Below are 19,150 nucleotides of genomic sequence, written 5' to 3'. Positions count from 1 at the left end.
TCTACAATATGTTGGTATTAATAATTGTCTACCCCACTGGAGGGGAAGAAATACTAAGAGAATTATTTCCCAGAAGGAAACAAAGTGGATTTATCATTTGAAACCTTATTCCCCGGGAGGATTGAATGTGCATTGGGAAATAAATTGTTACATTATTAATAGTTGAATTCCTTTCTTCACATCCTTTATATATTTTTTCCTATCTGTCTTATAAATTCTTCTCATATTATTTTTCTTATATTATTTTCAGATTATATATATATATATTGTTGTAGTTGTATATATTTTTGGCTATTTCCTCCCCTAAGAACATTTGGTAATATTTATTCATCAACATGCATTTAGCAGCTCTCTTTCTCATTAATAGTAAAGTTTATATTATAATTTTTTATAGAGATTTGTAATGTTTTTATATATATATATATATATATATATATATATATATATATATATATATATATATATATATATGTGTGTGTGTATATACACACAGAGCATCCGGAAAGTATTCACAGCGCTTCACTTTTTCCACATTTTGTTATGTTACAGCCTTATTCCAAAATGGATTAAATTCATTATTTTCCTCAAAATTCTACAAATAATCCCCCATAATGACAACGTGAGAGAAGTTTGTTTTAAATCTTTGCAAATGTATTAAAAATAAAAATGGGTAAAATCTCCCATGTACATAAGTATTCACACCCTTTACTTTGGTGAAGCTCCTTTGGCACCAATTACAGCCTCCAGTATCTGAGTATTATGCTACAAGCTTGGCACTACTATTTTTGGGCAGTTTCTCCCATTCTTCTTTGCAGGACCTCTCAAGCTCCATCAGGTTGGATGGGGGAGGGTCGTGCACAGCCATTTTCAGATCTCTCCAGAGATTTCCAATCGGGTTCAAGTCTGGGCTCAGGCTGGGTCACTCAAGGACATTCACAGAGTTGTCCCGTAGCCACTCCTTTGTTATCTTGGCTGTGTGCTTAGGGTCGTTGTCCTGCTGGAAGATGAACCCCCCAGTCTGAGGTCCAGAGCGCTCTGGAGAAGGTTTTCATCAAGGATTTCTTTGTACCAGTGGCGGCCGGCCCATAGGGGGCACAGGGGCGCCGCCCCCCCCCAAAAAAAGAAAAAGAAAAAAAAAAAGATTAAAAAAAAATTTTTGCCCACAAGGGGCGCCCGCCTCATTGGTGCCTATGGGGGGTGGGGTTTTCCACCCGCAGAGGCGCCGAGAGGTGGCCTTCTGGGGCGTAACTGTAGCGCAGAGCACGGCGCTACACCACCCCCCTTTTGTGATGTCTTGGATCATGATTGGTCCAGACTCCAGCCTGGACCAATCATGATTAAGGACATCCATGCTGACCTCGTTGGGGGCGGTGCCGGTGCGTGCATCAGTCACTCACCGTCACCGCCCGGTCAGCTTCCCGCCGCCGCAGAAGAGGAGTCGCGAGGAGGGCAGAAGCCGCCGCCGGGAGCCGAGCAGAAGAGGACGGACGTCGGAGTCGCGAGGAGGGGGAGAAGCCGCCGCCGGGAGCCGAGCCGTCGCCAGGTAAGTGTCTCAGCCAGGGAAGTGCTGACTCGTCACCTGTGCCATGCCTATTCCATCACCTGTGCCATGCCTGTACCATCTGTGCCATGCCTATTCCATCACCTGTGCCATGCATATACCATCATCTGTGCCATGCCTATTCCATCACCTGTGCCATGCATATACCATCACCTGTGCCATGCCTATTCTATCACCTGTGCCATGCCTGTACCATCTGTGCCATGCCTATTCCATCACCTGTGCCATGCATATACCATCACCTGTGCCATGCCTATTCCATCACCTGTGCCATGACCTTACCATCACCTGTGCCATGCCTATTCCATCACCTGTGCCATGCCTGTACCATCTGTGCCATGCATATTCCATCACCTGTGCCATGCCTATACCACCTGTGCCATGCCTATTCCATCACCTGTGCCATGCCTGTACCATCTGTGCACTGTCTATACCATCACCTGTGCCATGCCTGTATCATCTGTGCCATGCCTATTCCATCACCTGTGCCATGCCTATACCATCATCTGTGCCATGCCTATTCTATCACCTGTGCCATGCCTATACCATCTGTGCCATGCCTATTCCATCACCTGTGCCATGACCTTACCATCACCTGTGCCATGCCTATTCCATCACCTGTGCCATGCTTGTACCATCTGTGCCGTGCCTATTCCATCACCTGTGCCATGCCTATACCATCTGTGCCATGCCTATACCATCACCTGTGCCATGCCTATACCATCACCTGTGCCATGCCTATTCCATCACCTGTGCCATGCCTGTACCATCTGTGCCATGCCTATTCCATCACCTGTGCCATGCCTATACCATCTGTGCCATGCCTATTCCATCACCTGTGCCATGCCTGTACCATCACCTGTGCCATGCCTGTACCATCACCTGTGCAATGCCTGTACCATCACCTGTGCCATGCCTGTACCATCACCTGTGCCATGCCTATACCATCATCTGTGCCATGCCTATTCCATCACTTGTGCCATGCCTATTCCATCACCTGTGCCATGCCTGTACCATCACCTGTGCAATGCCTGTACCATCACCTGTGCCATGCCTGTACCATCACCTGTGCCATGCCTATACCATCATCTGTGCCATGCCTATTCCATCACTTGTGCCATGCCTATTCCATCACCTGTGCCATGCCTATACCATCACCTGTGCCATGCCTATACCATCACCTGTGCCATGCCTGTACCATCACCTGTGCCATGCCTATACCATCACCTGTGCCATGCCTATACCATCACCTGTGCCATGCCTATTCCATCACTTGTGCCATGCCTATACCATCACCTGTGCCATGCCTATACCATCACCTGTGCCATGCCTATACCATCACCTGTGCCATGCCTATTCCATAACTTGTGCCATGCCTATACCATCACCTGTGCCATGCCTATACCATCATCTGTGCCATGCCTGTGCCATGCCTGTACCATCACCTGTGCCATGCCTATACCATCTGTGCCATGCCTGTACCATGACCTCAAAGTCACGCAATTTTTTACCGCGTTTTTTGCCGCAAAGCAATACCTATTACATTTTTCTTTTTGCGCCCACCCAAAAATTTTGAGTACCAGCCGCCACTGCTTTGTACATTGCTGCATTCATCTTTCCCTCCATCCTGACTAGTCTCCCAGTTGCTGCCACTGAAAAACATCCCCACAGCATGATGCTGCCACCACCATGCTTCACAGTAGGGATGGTATTGGCCAGGTGATGAGCGCAGGGCCGGCCCTACCATGGGTCCCGGTGGGACCATGGGACCCAGGCGGCACTTAGAGAGGGGCGGCCCCCGGCCGCCTCTTCTCTTCGGCTATTGCTAAAAAAAAAAAAAAAAAGGTCCGCGGCTGGCCTGACATGCACACTGCGCATGTGCCGCCGGCCACCGCCGCTCGGAAAAGCCCGTAAAAGTTCGGCTATTTCCGGGAATAGCCGAACATGTACGGACTTCACCGAGCGGCGGCGGCGGGCGGCACATGCGCAGTGTGCATGTCAGGCCAGCCGCGGACCTTGTGCCGACGTTCGTTTCCCCAGGCACTCGGCTCTGATCGGAACTCCGCCTCCCCAGCACACATGGATTCCGCCCCTCCAGCTTCCTCCAGCCTTCTGAACTCCAGCTCCGCCTCCCCAGCCATTTTTAAAACCTAAGGCGCCCTTTAGGAACAGGTAAGTGAGACTGCTCCATACACAGCCACACTACCTGCCATTATGTGGGGCTGCATGCATGCTACAGAAGATGCAGTGCTGCGGGCATGGTACATGCCCACAGCACTGCATCTCCTGTAGTATGCCCGCAGACCCGCATTCTCCTGCACCATGCCCGCACCCTGCATTCTCTTGTACCATGCCCGCACCCTGCATTCTCCTGCACCATGCCCGCAGCCCCGCATTCTCCTGCACCATGCCTGCAGCCCCGCATTCTCTTGTACCATGCCCGCAGCCCCGCATTCTCCTGCACCATGCCCGCACCCTGCATTCTCCTGCACCATGCCCGCACCCTGCATTCTCTTGTACCATGCCCGCACCCTGCATTCTCCTGCACCATGCCCGCAGCCCCGCATTCTCCTGCACCATGCCTGCAGCCCCGCATTCTCTTGTACCATGCCCGCAGCCCCGCATTCTCCTGCACCATGCCCGCAGCCCTGCATTCTCCTGCACCATGCCCGCAGCCCCGCATTTTCCTGTACCATGCCCGCAGCCCCGCATTCTCCTGCACCATGTCCGCAGCCCCGCATTCTCCTGCACCATGCCCGCACCCTGCATTCTCCTGCACCATGCCCGCACCCTGCATTCTCTTGTACCATGCCCGCACCCTGCATTCTCCTGCACCATGCCCGCAGCCCCGCATTCTCCTGCACCATGCCTGCAGCCCCGCATTCTCTTGTACCATGCCCGCAGCCCCGCATTCTCCTGCACCATGCCCGCAGCCCTGCATTCTCCTGCACCATGCCCGCAGCCCCGCATTTTCCTGTACCATGCCCGCAGCCCCGCATTCTCCTGCACCATGTCCGCAGCCCCGCATTCTCCTGCACCATGCCCGCAGCCCCACATTCTCCTGCACCATGCCCGCAGCCCCGCATTCTCCTGTACCATGCCCGCAGCCCCGCATTCTCCTGCACCATGCCCGCAGCCCCACATTCTCCTGTACCATGCCCGCAGCCCTGCATTCTCCTGTACCATGCCCGCAGCCCCGCATTCTCCTGTACCATGCCCGCAGCCCCGCATTCTCCTGTACCATGCCCGCAGCCCCGCATTCTCCTGCACCATGCCCGCAGCCCCGCATTCTCCTGTACCATGCCCGCAGCCCCGCATTCTCCTGCACCATGCCTGCAGCCCCGCATTCTCTTGTACCATGCCCGCAGCCCCGCATTCTCCTGCACCATGCCCGCAGCCCCGCATTCTCCTGCACCATGCCCGCAGCCCTGCATTCTCCTGCACCATGCCCGCAGCCCTGCATTCTCCTGCACCATGCCCGCAGCCCCGCATTTTCCTGTACCATGCCCGCAGCCCCGCATTCTCCTGCACCATGTCCGCAGCCCCGCATTCTCCTGCACCATGCCCGCAGCCCCACATTCTCCTGCACCATGCCCGCAGCCCCGCATTCTCCTGCACCATGCCCGCAGCCCTGCATTCTCCTGCACCATGCCCGCAGCCCCACATTCTCCTGTACCATGCCCGCAGCCCTGCATTCTCCTGTACCATGCCCGCAGCCCCGCATTCTCCTGTACCATGCCCGCAGCCCTGCATTCTCCTGTGCCATGTCCGCCACCCTGCGTTCTTCTGTACCATGCCCGCAGCCCTGCATTCTCCTGTACCATGCCCACACCCCTGTTTTCTCCTGTACCATGCCTAGAGCCCTGCATTCTCCTGTACCATGCCCGCAGCACTGCATTCTCCTGTACCATGCCCGCAGCACTGCATTCTCCTGTTCCATGCCCTCAGCCCTGCATTCTCCTGTACCATGCCCGCAGCTCTGCATTCTCCTGCACCATGCCCGCAGCACTGCATTCTCCTGTACCATGCCTGCAGCTCTGCATTCTCCTGTACCATGTCCGCAGCACTGCATTCTCCTGTACCATGCCCGCAGCACTGCATTCTCCTGTACCATGCCCTCAGCCCTGCATTCTCCTGTACCATGCCCGCAGCACTGCATTCTCCTGTACCGTGCCCTCAGTCCTGCATTCTCCTGAACCATGCCCGCAGCACTGCATTCTCCTGTACCATGCCCTCAGCCCTGCATTCTCCTGTACCATGCCCGCAGCCCTGCATTCTCCTGTACCATGTCCTAGGCCCTGCATTCTCCTGTACCATTCCTGCAGCCCTGCATTCTCCTGTACCATGCCTGCAGCACTGCATTCTCCTGTACCATGCCCTCAGCCCTGCATTCTCCTGTACCATGCCCGCAGCACTGCATTCTCCTGTACCGTGCCCTCAGCCCTGCATTCTCCTGTACCATGCCCTCAGCCCTGCATTCTCCTGTACCATGCCCTCAGCCCTGCATTCTCCTGTACCATGCCCGCAGCCCTGCATTCTCCTGTACCATGTCCTAGGCCCTGCATTCTCCTGTACCATTCCTGCAGCCCTGCATTCTCCTGTACCATGCCCGCAGCACTGCATTCTCCTGTATCATGCCCTCAGCCCTGCATCCTCCTGTACCATGCCCGCAGCACTGCATTCTCCTGTACCATGCCCGCAGCCCCGCATTCTCCTGTACCATGCCCGCAGCCCCGCATTCTCCTGTACCATTCCCGCAGCCCTGCATTCTCCTGTACCATTCCCGCAGCCCTGCAGGGCACTGTGGCATTATAGACAGTAGAAAGCCTGGTGCGCTCATCTGCCCAGTGTCAACTGCTCTGTCCTGCTCTTGCTGTCACTCCGTACACACTCACACCCCTCTGACTGCTTTCATAGTCCTATAGAATGTGGGGGCCTTTTGGAGGGCGTGAATTTTTTTTTTTTGGGGGGGGCAGCATTTCATTCTCGGACCCAGGCAGCACAATGTCTTGGGCCAGCCCTGGATGAGCGGCACCTGGTTTCCTCCAGACATGACGCTTGCCATTCAGGCCAAAGAGTTCAATCTTTGTTTCCTCAGAGCAGAGAATTTTGTTTCTCATGGTCTGAGAGTCCTTCAGGTGCCTTTTGGCAAACTCCAGGCGGGCTGTCATGTGACTTTTACTGAGGAGTGGCTTCCATCTGGCCACACCCATACAGTCCTTATTGGCAGGGCAAGACTGGGAATAAAATTCAGCCCTGGAAATAATTTCATACCAGCCCCATAGCATTATTATACCGACCCAACAGCATAACGCCATTATTTTCTTGTTCATAAAAGGGAAAGCAAATTCCGGTTAAAAGTGGTGTAAAAGTGCGGACATGGTACAGGAGGTCGTCATAGGCTGTGTGGGCATGGTGCAGGAGATGTAGGGGCTGTGACCATGGTGCAGGAGATGTAGGGGCTGCGGACATGGTACAGGCAACCCCTGAATGGTTGCCAGCCAATCATGAGAGCTGTCACCCCCCCCCCCCAATCACCGAGTTTAAAAGCCGCTCTAAAAAGTGAAGTGCTGTGAATACATTCCAGATGCAATATACAGTATATATATATTATGTAATGTGTTAGATACATTGGTAAAATGAATATTAATATCTGTAGAAGTGATTTGTGTATTCTGCTCTGAGTAGCCCTGAGATGATAGATTGGGTGCGGGGCATACAATGCATATATGTATGCTAACAATTCTGCCACCACTAGATGGTGCTGTTTAAACAGAAATGGTTTCCTTTTGTAAGTCATTTTAACCAGTTCTGGACCAGAAGATGATTCAGCACTGCATTGCCTTAATGGACATTTGCGCAGTCGTGCGACGCTGTACCCAAATTAAATTTACATCCTTTTTTCCCACAAACAGAGCTTTCTTTTGGTGGTATTTGATCACCTGTGCGATTTTTATTTTTTGCACCATAAACAAAAAAAGAGCGACAATTCTGAAAAAAAAAAAAAAAAACTATATTTTTCACATTCTGCTAAATATCACTCTCAAAAAAAAAAACAAGTAAAAAATCTAGAAATTTTTAACATTTTAGGCCAATTTGTTTTCTGCTACATATTTTTGGTAAACAAAAAAAAAAAAAATCACAATAAGCGTATTTTGATTGGTTTGTGCAAAAGTTATCGCGTCTACAAACTACGGGAAAGATTTATGTCATTTTTATTTATTTTTTTACTAGTAATGGCGGCGATCTGTGATTTTTAGTGGAACTGCGACATTGCGACGGACAGATCGGACCCCTGACTGACATTTTTGACACTTTTGGGGGGGACCAGTGACATTACTACAGTAATCAGTACTATAAATATGCACTGTCACTGTACTAATGACACTGGCAGGGAAGGGGTTAACTCTATTGGTGATCAATGGGTTAAATGTGTACCTAGGGGAGTGATTCTAACTGCAGGGGGGCGTGCCTTGTTAAATGACCATAGAGACATGTGATCCTATATAGAAGGCGCTCTGTGATCATTCCAGGGAGAAGAACGGTCAGCTGTGTTTACAACATCCGACCTGCCCACTGCATCGGTGGGGCGGGAGCGCACCACTGGACTCCACCCCTGTGGAACCTGAGCATGCAGGATTGGGGGGGGGCACCAAACTTTACCTGTGTAGACAAAACACCTTGCACCAGCCCTGCTGGTACTGATATAACCCCTGCCTGACTTGGGCTCCCCCCCTCCCCCATCATCCCCCAGTGCTGCCAGTCTGTTCATCCATCGGGGTCCCTAGCATGAGCCATTTACTTTCAGAGCTCTCCTCCTCTTGCACCACCGCGGCTCATATTTCTGAAGTTGGCGATGGGTATGCTGGTTCTTGCACCACCGCGGCTCATATTCCTGAAGTTGGTGATGGGTATGCTGGTTCTTGCACCACCGCGGCTCATATTCCTGAGGTGGACGATGGGTATGCTGGTCCTTGCACCACCGCGGCTCATATTTTTGAGGTTGGCAATGGATAAGCTGGTTCTTGCACCACCGCAGCTCATATTCCTGAGGTCAGCGATGGGTATGCTGATTCTTGCACCACCACGGCCCATATTTCTTAGGTCGGCGATGGGTATGCTGGTTCTTACACCACTGCGGCTCATATTCCTGAGGATGGCGATGGGTATGCTGGTTCATGCACTACTGCGGCTCATTCCTGAGGTCAGCGATGGGTATGCTGGTTCTTGCACCACCATGGCTCATATTCCTGAGGATGGCGATGGGTATGCTGGTTGTTGCACCACCGCGGCTCATATTCCTGAGGTCGGCGATGGGTATGCTGGTCCTTGCACCACTGTGGCTCATATTCCTGAGGTGGACGATGGGTATGCTGGTTCCTGCACCACCACGGCTCATATTCCTGAGATCGGCGATGGATATGCTGGTTCTTGCACCATAGCGGCTCATATTCCAGAGGATGGCGATGGGTATGCTGGTCCTTGCACCACTGTGGCTCATATTCCTGAGGTTGGCGATGGGTATGCTGGTTCTTGCACCACCACGGCTCATATTCCTGAGATCGGCGATGGATATGCTGGTTCTTGCACCATAGTGGCTCATATTCCAGAGGATGGCAATGGGTATGCAGGTTTTGCACCACCGCGGCTCATATTCCTGAATAGTGATGAGCCGAACACCCCCAGATCGGTTCGCACCAGAACATCGCGAACAGAGGAAAAGTTTGTTTGAACAAACAAACCCCATTGAAGTCTATGGAACTCGACCCTCGAAAATCAAATGGCCTCATTTTGAAGGCTTAAATGCAAGTTATTGCCCCAAAAAAGTCTATGGGGGTCCGGGTCCTGACCTAGGGAACATGTAGCACTGAAAAAAAGGTTTTTAAAAACTATAGTTTTTAAAGGAGCACTGATATACTGATTTTAATGAGGCTTAAAGTGAAACTATAAAAATAAAAAATTCCTTCAAATATCATGCCTGGGGGGTCCCCTGAATGTGCCTGTAAAGTAGTGCATCTCTACGATGTATGTAGCCTGCTGCAGCAATACTGACATTTCTAAAGCAGAAAATGTCATATACAATTATACATACAAATTTCAAATTGCATGTACTTGTCATACGGGTGCAGAAAAATTGGGCCTTGCTTGTTGATGGTGCCTGAACACCGTAACCCCTCACAGTTACTCTTGCTTGGTGCAGGAACGGGACCTGCTGGTAAGAATTCGATGCAAATTTGAAATTGCATGTACTACACAGGTGCCAAAAAATGGGCCTTTGGTGTTGGTGGTGCCTGAACACCGTAACCCCTCACAGTGAGCAGTGCACAGGGACATGGTATCTGTTAAAAGTGACATACGACATTTCAATTGTATGCACCTGTCATACAAGTGCAGAAAAATTAGGCCTTGGGGGTTGGTAGTGACCTAAACCAAAAACATAGTTGGAAGCTAGCAGAATCAAGGTAGAGGAATAGGATAGGCAGCATATGCAGTCTTCAAGGGATGGCAGACCCCTAGCTAATTCAATCAGTTACATCAGCATCAGGGCCATGATAGCTCTTGTTGATCCAGGACTGGTTCATTTTGATGAAAGTCAGCTGATCAACAGAGTCTGTGGACAGACACACTCTTTTGTCCATCACAAAACCTCCAGCAGCACTGAACCTCAGTTCGGGAAGCACACTGGAAGCAGGACAGGCCAGTAGCTCCATTGCATATTGAGTAAGTTCTGGCCAGTGGTCCATCCTCAAGACCCAGTAAGCCAGTGGATGCGCAGCTGGAAAGGTCTCCAAGTCTGCTCTTGTGCCTAGATATTCATGCACCATATGATGGAGACACTGCCGATGGTTGCTTGAACCTAACAGCCCTGGGTGCTTCTGAGGACAGAAGAACTGTTTAAAGGCATCGGTCAGCTGGCCGCCTTTTCCACTGCTCCTCCTTTGGCAGAACGATGCCTCAGAAACCCGTACGGAGAATGTTGACCTCCTAGTGTCTGGAAAGGTTGTACACAATTTTTTTTTCAAGGCCTCCTCAAGATGTTTCATCCTCTGCTCCCTCTGCGAAGGCAGAATGAGCTCTGCAACTTTACCATTGTAACGTGGATCAAGAAGGGTTGTAACCAGTAATTAACCCTCTCCTTGATAGCACGAATCCTCGGGTCCTTTCGCAGGCTTTGCAGAATCAGGGAGCCCATGCAACGCAAGTTGGAGGAGGCATGAGATTCTGAGTCCTCTGGGTCACTAATGATGACATTGTCAGGAGCAACCTCTCTCCAACCACGTACAACTCCTGTGGTTTCTGGGGAATCAAAACCATCCCTTGAAGACTGCTGTATGCTCTCCTCTTCCTCTACATCCATGCTGCTGAAATCCTCATCCTCCTCCTCCTCTTCCTCCTGTGTGTTTTGTGGCCCTGCAGGAATGATATCTGCACAAAGGAGGCCTTGTGAGGAAAGGAAGTCCTCCTCTTCCTGCCGCTGTTCTGCCTCAAGTGCCCTGTCCATGATTCCACGCATGTGCTCCAGCAGGTACACTAGCGGGATAGTGTCACTGATGACTGCATCGTCCCAGCTCACCATCCTTGTGGCCTCTTCAAACGGTGACAGGATGATGCATGCATCCTTAATCAAAAGCCACTGGCGTGGCGAAAAAAAGTCAAGCTCCCCTGACCCTGTCCTTGTGCCATACTCACACAGGTACTCATTGATGGCCCTCTTCTGCGTGTGCAGCCACTGCAGCATTGCCAACGTTGAGTTCCACCTGGTGGGCATGTTACAAATGAGGCGGTTGGTGGGCAGGTTGAATTCCCCTTGAATGACAGATAAGCGAGCACTGGCATTGAACGAACAGCGGAAATGGCAACAGACTTTTCTGGATCTTGGAAGCCTGGGTATCTGGTCAAGAAACGCTGCACAACCAGATTCAGAACATGTGCCAAGCATGGAACATGTGTCAAGTGTCCCTGTCGGAGGGCGGACAGAAGGTTGGTGCCATTGTCACATACAACCATTCCTGACTCAAGCTGTCCTGGCGTCAACCATCTCTGAGCCTGCAGAGCTGACAGAATCTCTGTACTGGTGTGACTCCTATCCCCTAGACAGACCAACTGAAGCACAGCATGGCATCTTTTAGCCTGACTGCTTGCGTAGCCCCTTGAACGCTTAGGGAGCACTGCTGCTGCAGGGGAGAATTGAGCAGAAGAGGACATGGAGATGGAGGAGGTAGTGGAGTAGCCAGATGTGGCAGAACCAGCACCAGCTTTTTGGAGGCGTGGTGGCAAAACAAGCTGCAACACCGAACCCTGTCTTGCATTCTTCCCAGCTGCCAGCAGAGTTACCCAGTGTGCCGTGAAACAAATGTAACGTCCCTGTCCATGTCTGCTGGACCAAGAGTCAGCAGTAATGTGCACCTTCCTGCTGACCACTTTGTCCAACGAGGCCAAAACACTACCTTCCACATGACGGTAGAGAGCCGGAATGGCCTTACGCAAAAAGAAATGCCTTTTTGGGACCTGCCACTGTGGTGCAGCACATTCCACAAATTTGCGAAAGGGAGCCAAGTCTACCAGCTGAAAAGGCAGCAACTGTAATGCTAGCAATTTGGCCAAGCTAGCATTAAGACGCTGAGCATGTGGATGGCTGGGACAGTATTTCTTTCTACGGTTCAGCAAATGGGGTAGTGAAATGTGCCTGCTGCTCAAATTAGGCGGTGGTGTACTGCTAGCAGATTGGGTGCAAGTCTCAGTGGCACTCATTGCTATTGCTCTGTGGCACCTCATCCCTCTCAATGCTGGTATTTGAGAAGGCCTGAGGTATAGTAGGGTTAGGGATCGCAGAAAGGAGCGAGGTGATGTATGCTTGTTTTGATCTGGTGCCTATTTTAAGTCCTGTTGCCAACGGACTGCATGGCAGGTCGTCATATGCCTTGTCAAGCATGTGGTGCCCAAGCGGCTGGTGTTCTGGCCACGCTTTATCCGCTTTAGACAGATGTTGCAAACAGCAATGCTGCAAACTACTGCACAGATGCTAAAAAAAGCCCACACTAATGAACTTTTTGGAGTCCGCAGGGATTTTGCAGCACCCTGCACCTGTGGAGCTGTGTGCTGTGACGCAAAAGGTTGGCTACTCCTATGGCGGCCCCTGGAGCACATCCTGCCTCGTTGGAGTTGTGCGTCCTCCTCATCCTCCCCCTCCTCCTCCTCCTCTATCCTGTAAGGCACCCAAGTACAGTCAGTGACCTCATCATCCCCTCCCTCCTCGACACTGGAGCAAACTTGGTAATATGCTTCAGCTGTGGCAACATGACTGCTGGTCTCTTGTCCGTCATTGTCACCCCCTCTCTCTAGGCTCACATTATTCCCTTCATCAACCTGGCAAACAACATCACAGCTTTCAAATTGCTGCGCATCCTCCAGGAGCATGTCACTGACACTATGATCGAATAGTTCAGGTGAGTCCTCCGTGCATGATGGTGGGGCGACTGAAGGAGTAGCTGTGGAGAAGGAGCCTGTGGAATGGGCCGCTTTGGCAGCTGCGATGGAATGCAAACTACTGGGAGCGTGGGTGTCAGAGGAAGAGGAGGATGAGGATGGCTTATTGATCCACTCCACCAACTCTTCCACATGTTGTGGATGAATAGCACGGACAGCACCGTAAATAAAGGACAGGCGTGCCCCGCCTGCAGAGGATGCACTATGTCGATTGTGACCACCACTTTTCACAATGGACACAGAGGCTGCTTGCCCTCTTTTCATGGCCTGTGAGCGTCGGCCTCTCCTTGTCAGCCTTTCGGACATGATGTTGATACAGATCAATATAGGGTATACGCAACTGACCAATAGATACTCAATGACCTGATATGATGTAATTGATAGCCCTATAGATGAGCTTTGGTGGTTATAGATGTATGCAAGTGACCAATTATCAATCCTCTCACTGATATCTGATGTAATGTATAATCCTATAGATGGATGATCTGTGATGCCTATAGAATGTTCCACAACTGAGCAATGATTACTCTGGCTGATATCTTAAGTGATCTCTATTCCTATAGGTCTGTGAATATTATAGACAGGGCCGTCTTTAAGGAGGGGCAAATGGGGAAACTGCCCTTGGTCCTGTCATTATTGTGGGGCCCAACATCCAAACAATTGCTCCCTGTCACATAGTGCAGCTTTAGCTGAAGGGAAAGGGAAGCAGTGATCGGAGGTGTCCATGCCTGACAGCAGAGCTGGCCGAGTGGAAAGACACATTGACAAGTAGTGGCAGAGAAGGAGTGAGGGAGGATCGCATAGAGGAGACAATGACATTCCTAAGGCAGGAAAGATAAGAAAAGTGGTGGGAAATTTACAATCTGAAACAGAACATTTGCTTGCTGGAACTGACGTTTGCTTGCTATTAACATAACTGGGAATGCCTGTATGTTCACACACTGGTCGGCATGGATGAGTAGTCAGCTGCTATGTTCTGTGATTAGCAAGTTGAACTTTCATTGCTTTAGCTGCTAAAGTCCCTTATATTTGCCTCTCTGCTTGCTATGCTCATTGACAGTACCGTTTAGAATGTAATCCTGGTTGACTTCATTAACCTCATCTTTTCTGCCACATGGTAAATTCTGCTGCAGTGGAAGACAACACTTCTTGTCTGACAAGGGGACTGCTGTGGGAGTTTGTAGCATAATCCATCTAGCAATCAATCAGTGAGCAGTAATTTTGTGTAGTAACCTGTAGCAATCAATCAGTTAACAGTAATGATGTGTGGTAATCTCCAGCAATCTCCAGCAACCAATTAGAGAGCAATAATGATGTGTAATAACCTCTAGCAACCAGTGAGTGGTAATTATGTGTAGTAACCTCTGGCAACCAATCCATGAGTGGTAATAATGAGCAGTAACCTCTAGCAACCAGTGAGCAGTAGTATGTACTGTAACTTCTAGGAACCTAGCAGTAATGATGTGCACTAACATCTAGCAACCAATATGTGAGCCGTAATTATGTGCAGTAACCTGTAGCAACCAATCAGTGAGCGGTATTGATGTGCAGTAACCTCTAGCAACCAAACAGTGAGCAGGAGCAGTAAGGTTTTGCCATAACCTCTAGCAACCAATGGGTGAGCAATAATGATGTGCTGTAACCACTAGTAACCAATCAGGGAGCTGAAATGATCTGCAGTAACCTCTAGCAACCAATAGGTTAGCAGTAATGATGTGAATTAACGTCTAGGAACCAATCAATGAGCAGTAATTGTGTGCAGTAACCTCTAGCAAACAATCAGTGAGTGGGAGCAGTAAGGTTTTGCACTAAACTCTAGCAAACAATAGCTGAGCAATAATGATGTGCAGTAACCTCTAGCAACCAATCAGCATGTGGTAATGATGGGCAGTAACCTCTAGCAACCAATCAGTGAGAGGGAGCGATAAAGATGTGCAGTAACCTTTAGCAACCAATGGGTGAGCAGTAATGATGTGCAATATTCTCTAGCAACCAATCAGTCAGCAGTAAGGATGTTCATAACTTCTAGCAACCAATGGGTGAGCGTTAATGATGTGCAGTAACCTCTAGCAATTAATAGGTGAGTAGTAAGGATGTGCATTAACCTTTAGCAACCAGCCAGCGAGCAGAAATGTTGTGCGGTAATCTCTAGCAACTAATCAATGAGCCGTGTGTATGCTGTAACCTCTGAAACCAATCGCAACTGCTGCCTGATCTGCTGCAGCAAACTGATTGAGTCTAGCTGACATTTACTGTATGCCTCAGACCAGACGGACAGCGAAATTGCATTCTGGGGACTCGGGGGGGGGGGGGGGGTGGTCAGGCAGTTGGCGCTGGGCTGGGGTGAGGCCCAAGAAAATGTTTGCCCAGGGTCCAATTAATATTAAAGATGGCCTTGATTATAAAATGTTGCAGAAACTGACCGATGAACAATACTGTGACTGGTATCTGATGTAAAGAAAGACAGCTCTCCCTACCTCACACAGAAACCTCGCCCTCCCTACACTGCTAGGAATGTCTCTTTGCACTGTCTGACGCCAAAAAAAAAACGACTCTCTCCCTGCCTGAATCGCGTGCCTGTCCCTGTCTCATCGCCTGCACAATGACACTACATGCTGCGGCTGCTGCGACTGTGTGACATGTACTTGGCCCCTGAGCCATGATTGGCTAAAGGCAGCCTGCCTTTAGTCCAATCATGGAAGAGATCATTTGATTGGTCAAAGCATGAGGTCAGCGTGCATGCCTTGGTCAATCACATAACGCGCTGCACAAGCGGCGCGCGTGCAGTGCATTATGGGAAACTGGAATTTTCTGCGAAGAAGCACATTTGTTCGTCATTCGACGAACGATCAAATTGGCGATGATCGAGTCGAACTTACGTTCGGCTCGAACTCGAAACTCATCCCTATTCCTGAGGTCGGCGATGAGTATGCTAGTCAGTGGCGGCAGAAAAATTTAATAGGCATTGCTTTGCGGCAAAAAATTGCGTTACTTTGAGGTCACAAAAGTGTGAAAGGGGCCTTCAGTAATCAAAGTATAGTGTGCCCCCTTCAATGCAGAGTGACCACAGCGTGCCCCCTTCAATGCAGAGTGACCCCAGTGTGCCCCCTTCAATGCAGAGTGACCACAGCGTGCCCCCTTCAATGCAGAGTGACCACAGCGTGCCCCCTTCAATGCAGAGTGACCACAGCGTGCCCCCTTCAATGCAGAGTGACCCCAGCGTGCCCCCTTCAATGCAGAGTGACCACAGCGTGACCAAAGCGTGCCCCCATCAATGCAGTACGACCACAGCGTGCCCCCATCAATGTAGAGTGACCACAGCGTGCCCCCATCAATGTAGCCCTATAGATGAGCTGTAGTGGTTATAGATGTACGCAAGTGACCGATTATCAATACTCTCACTGATATCTGATGTAATCTATAATCCTATAGATGGATGATCTGTGATCCCTATAGAAAGATCCACAACTGAGCAAAGGTTACCGTGGCTATCTGCAGTGATCTCTATTCCTACAGGTCTGAGACCCCTAGAGAAAGATCCACAACTGAGCAAAGGTTACTGTGGCTGATATCAGCAGTGATCTCTATTCCTACAGGTCTGTGAATATTTTAGAAGAGGGTACAGCGTGCCCCCTTCAATGCAGAGTGACCACAGCGTGCCCCCACAATGCAGAGTGACCACAGCGTGCCCCCATCAATGTAGAGTGACCACAGCGTGCCTCCATCAATGTAGAGTGACCACAGCATGCCCCCATCAATGTAGAGTGAACACAGTGTGCCCCCATCAATGTAGAGTGAACACAGTGTGCCCCCATCAATGTTGAGTGCCCACAGCATGCCCCCATCAATGTAGAGTGACCACAGCGTGCCCTCTTCAATGTAGAGTGACCACAGCGTGCCCCCTTCAATGTAGAGTGACCACAGCATGCCCCCTTCAATGTAGAGTGACCACAGCGTGCCCCCATCAATGTAGAGTGACCACAGCATGCCCTCTTCAATGTAGAGTGACCACAGCGTGCCCCCTTCAATGTAGAGTGACCACAGCATGCCCCCTTCAATGTAGAGTGACCACAGTGTGCCCCCTTCAATGTAGAGTGACCACAGCGTGCCCCCTTCAATGCAGAGTGACTACAGCGTGCAGAAGGACCTGTGCACTTACCTGATGCAGCGGCGGCTTCTCCTCAGTCCTCCACGTATCCCGAGTCCTCCTCCTCCTTCTTGGCCAATGGCAAATGTTCGCCTTTTGGCCAATCAGGAAACGGGTCTCGGACCCGCTTCCTGATTGGCCAGGAGGAGGATCCGTGTGTCACACAATGGGTGGGCTCGGGGCGCACTGCTCTGCGCCCCAGGTCCACCCTTTTCTGAAGCCTATCAGAAGCTTCAGAAGAAAAAAAAAACCCATTGAACTCCATACGTCCGGCGCCCCGCATGTAGATTAGGGGGCCAGACGCATGGATAGGGGGGGCGGCGCCCCCAACGCACCGGCCGTCACTGATGCTGGTTCTTGCACCACCACAGCTCATATTCCTGAGGTCGGCGATGGGTATGCTGGTTCCTGGAGCACCGTGGCTCATATTCCTGAGGTCGGCGATGGGTATGCTGGTTCTTCCACCACCGCGGCTCATATTCCTGAGGTCAGAGATGGGAATGCTGGTTCCTGCACCATCGCGGCTCATATTCCTGAGGTCAGGGATGGGAATGCTGGTTCCTGCACCACCGCGGCTCATATTCCTGAGGTCAGCTATGGGTATGCTGGTTCCTGCAGCACCGTGGCTCATATTCCTGAGGTCGGTGATGGGAATGCTGGTTCCTGCACCACCGCGGCTCATATTCCTGAGGTCGGCGATGAGTATGCTGGTTCCTGCAGCACCATGGCTCATATTCTTGAGGTCGGTGATGGGTATGGTGGTTCTTGCACCATAGCGGCTCATAGCGGGGTCACAAAGGTTGCACTTGCAACTGGACCCTGGCATTCTACCACTGTGGGGGGCCCTAAGATGGCAGGAAAGGGGTCGCTGTGGTACCGTAATGAAGTGTAAAGGGCCCTGGCCTGGAAGGAGGGGCCCCCCAGGGACCAGAGGTGGCCCTTCATGGTTTCTGGCACCGGGGGCCCTGAAGGTTGTAGTGACACCTCTGTTCCCACCCCATGTCCCGGCCCTGATTAGAAGACTTCTTTCTGCATTTCATCCTCTGTTATGATTGGTTGCAGCTCTTTGAGAGGCACGGTGACTCAGCACTTTTAATGTATCGCACAGCTCAGCCATGGTGCGGTGAGTGCATTGATGTGGCTATTGTCACCTTAAGCCCTAATAGGGCCAAATACCAGTTATAGGACTGACACCGCCCACCACTTATCAAAGGTGTCATTCCTGGCAGGTATATGACTTTCCCTGGCTGGGTGTGCACAGGCCACGGTTATAAAGAACGATCGATGACTGATACCTTCTCATCAATAAGCCATGAGCCCCATCCCATCTAATCTGTGACTTTGCACATTGATAAGATATCAGAAATCAATAACTGTGACGGAGTGTCAGCGCTGCGCTCCTGATTACCTGCGAGGATTTTTAACGCTTTACCTCCCGGATGTCTCCACACATTAATCAGAATACAGGACTTACTCCCGGGGTCACTCTCCTATCCAATATTTACCATCCACATTTCTATCATTCGTCTCTGCACAGCCGCCATCTTTTACCGCCCCATAATAGCCAGAGCCCATTCACATTTCCTACTGGTAGTAGTGCTGGTGGTGGCAGTAGTAGTAATAGTGGTGGTGGTAGAAGTAGGTATAGGAGTAGTAGTTGTGGTGTTGGTGGTAATTATGGTGGTGGTAGTAGTAATAGTGGTGGTGCTAGAAGAAGTTATAAGAGTGGTGGAAATAGTAGAAGATTTGAAAAGAATTAAAACATTTTCAATTTGCACAAGAAGATTGTATTTCATTTTCACAATTGGGAGATTTCCTGCAGTAGTTTGTGTCTCTGCTCCTCCCACAATAGAGACATTTCCTGCAGTAGTTTGTGTCTCTGCCCCTCCCACAAGAGGGAGATTTCCTGCAGTAGTTTGTGTCTCTGCTCCTCCCACAATGGGGACATTTCCTGC

The sequence above is a fragment of the Pelophylax lessonae genome, assembly GCF_965119305.1.
Source record: "Pelophylax lessonae genome assembly, chromosome: 5".
Lineage (NCBI taxonomy): Eukaryota > Metazoa > Chordata > Amphibia > Anura > Ranidae > Pelophylax > Pelophylax lessonae.
This window is presented reverse-complemented; position numbering follows the sequence as displayed.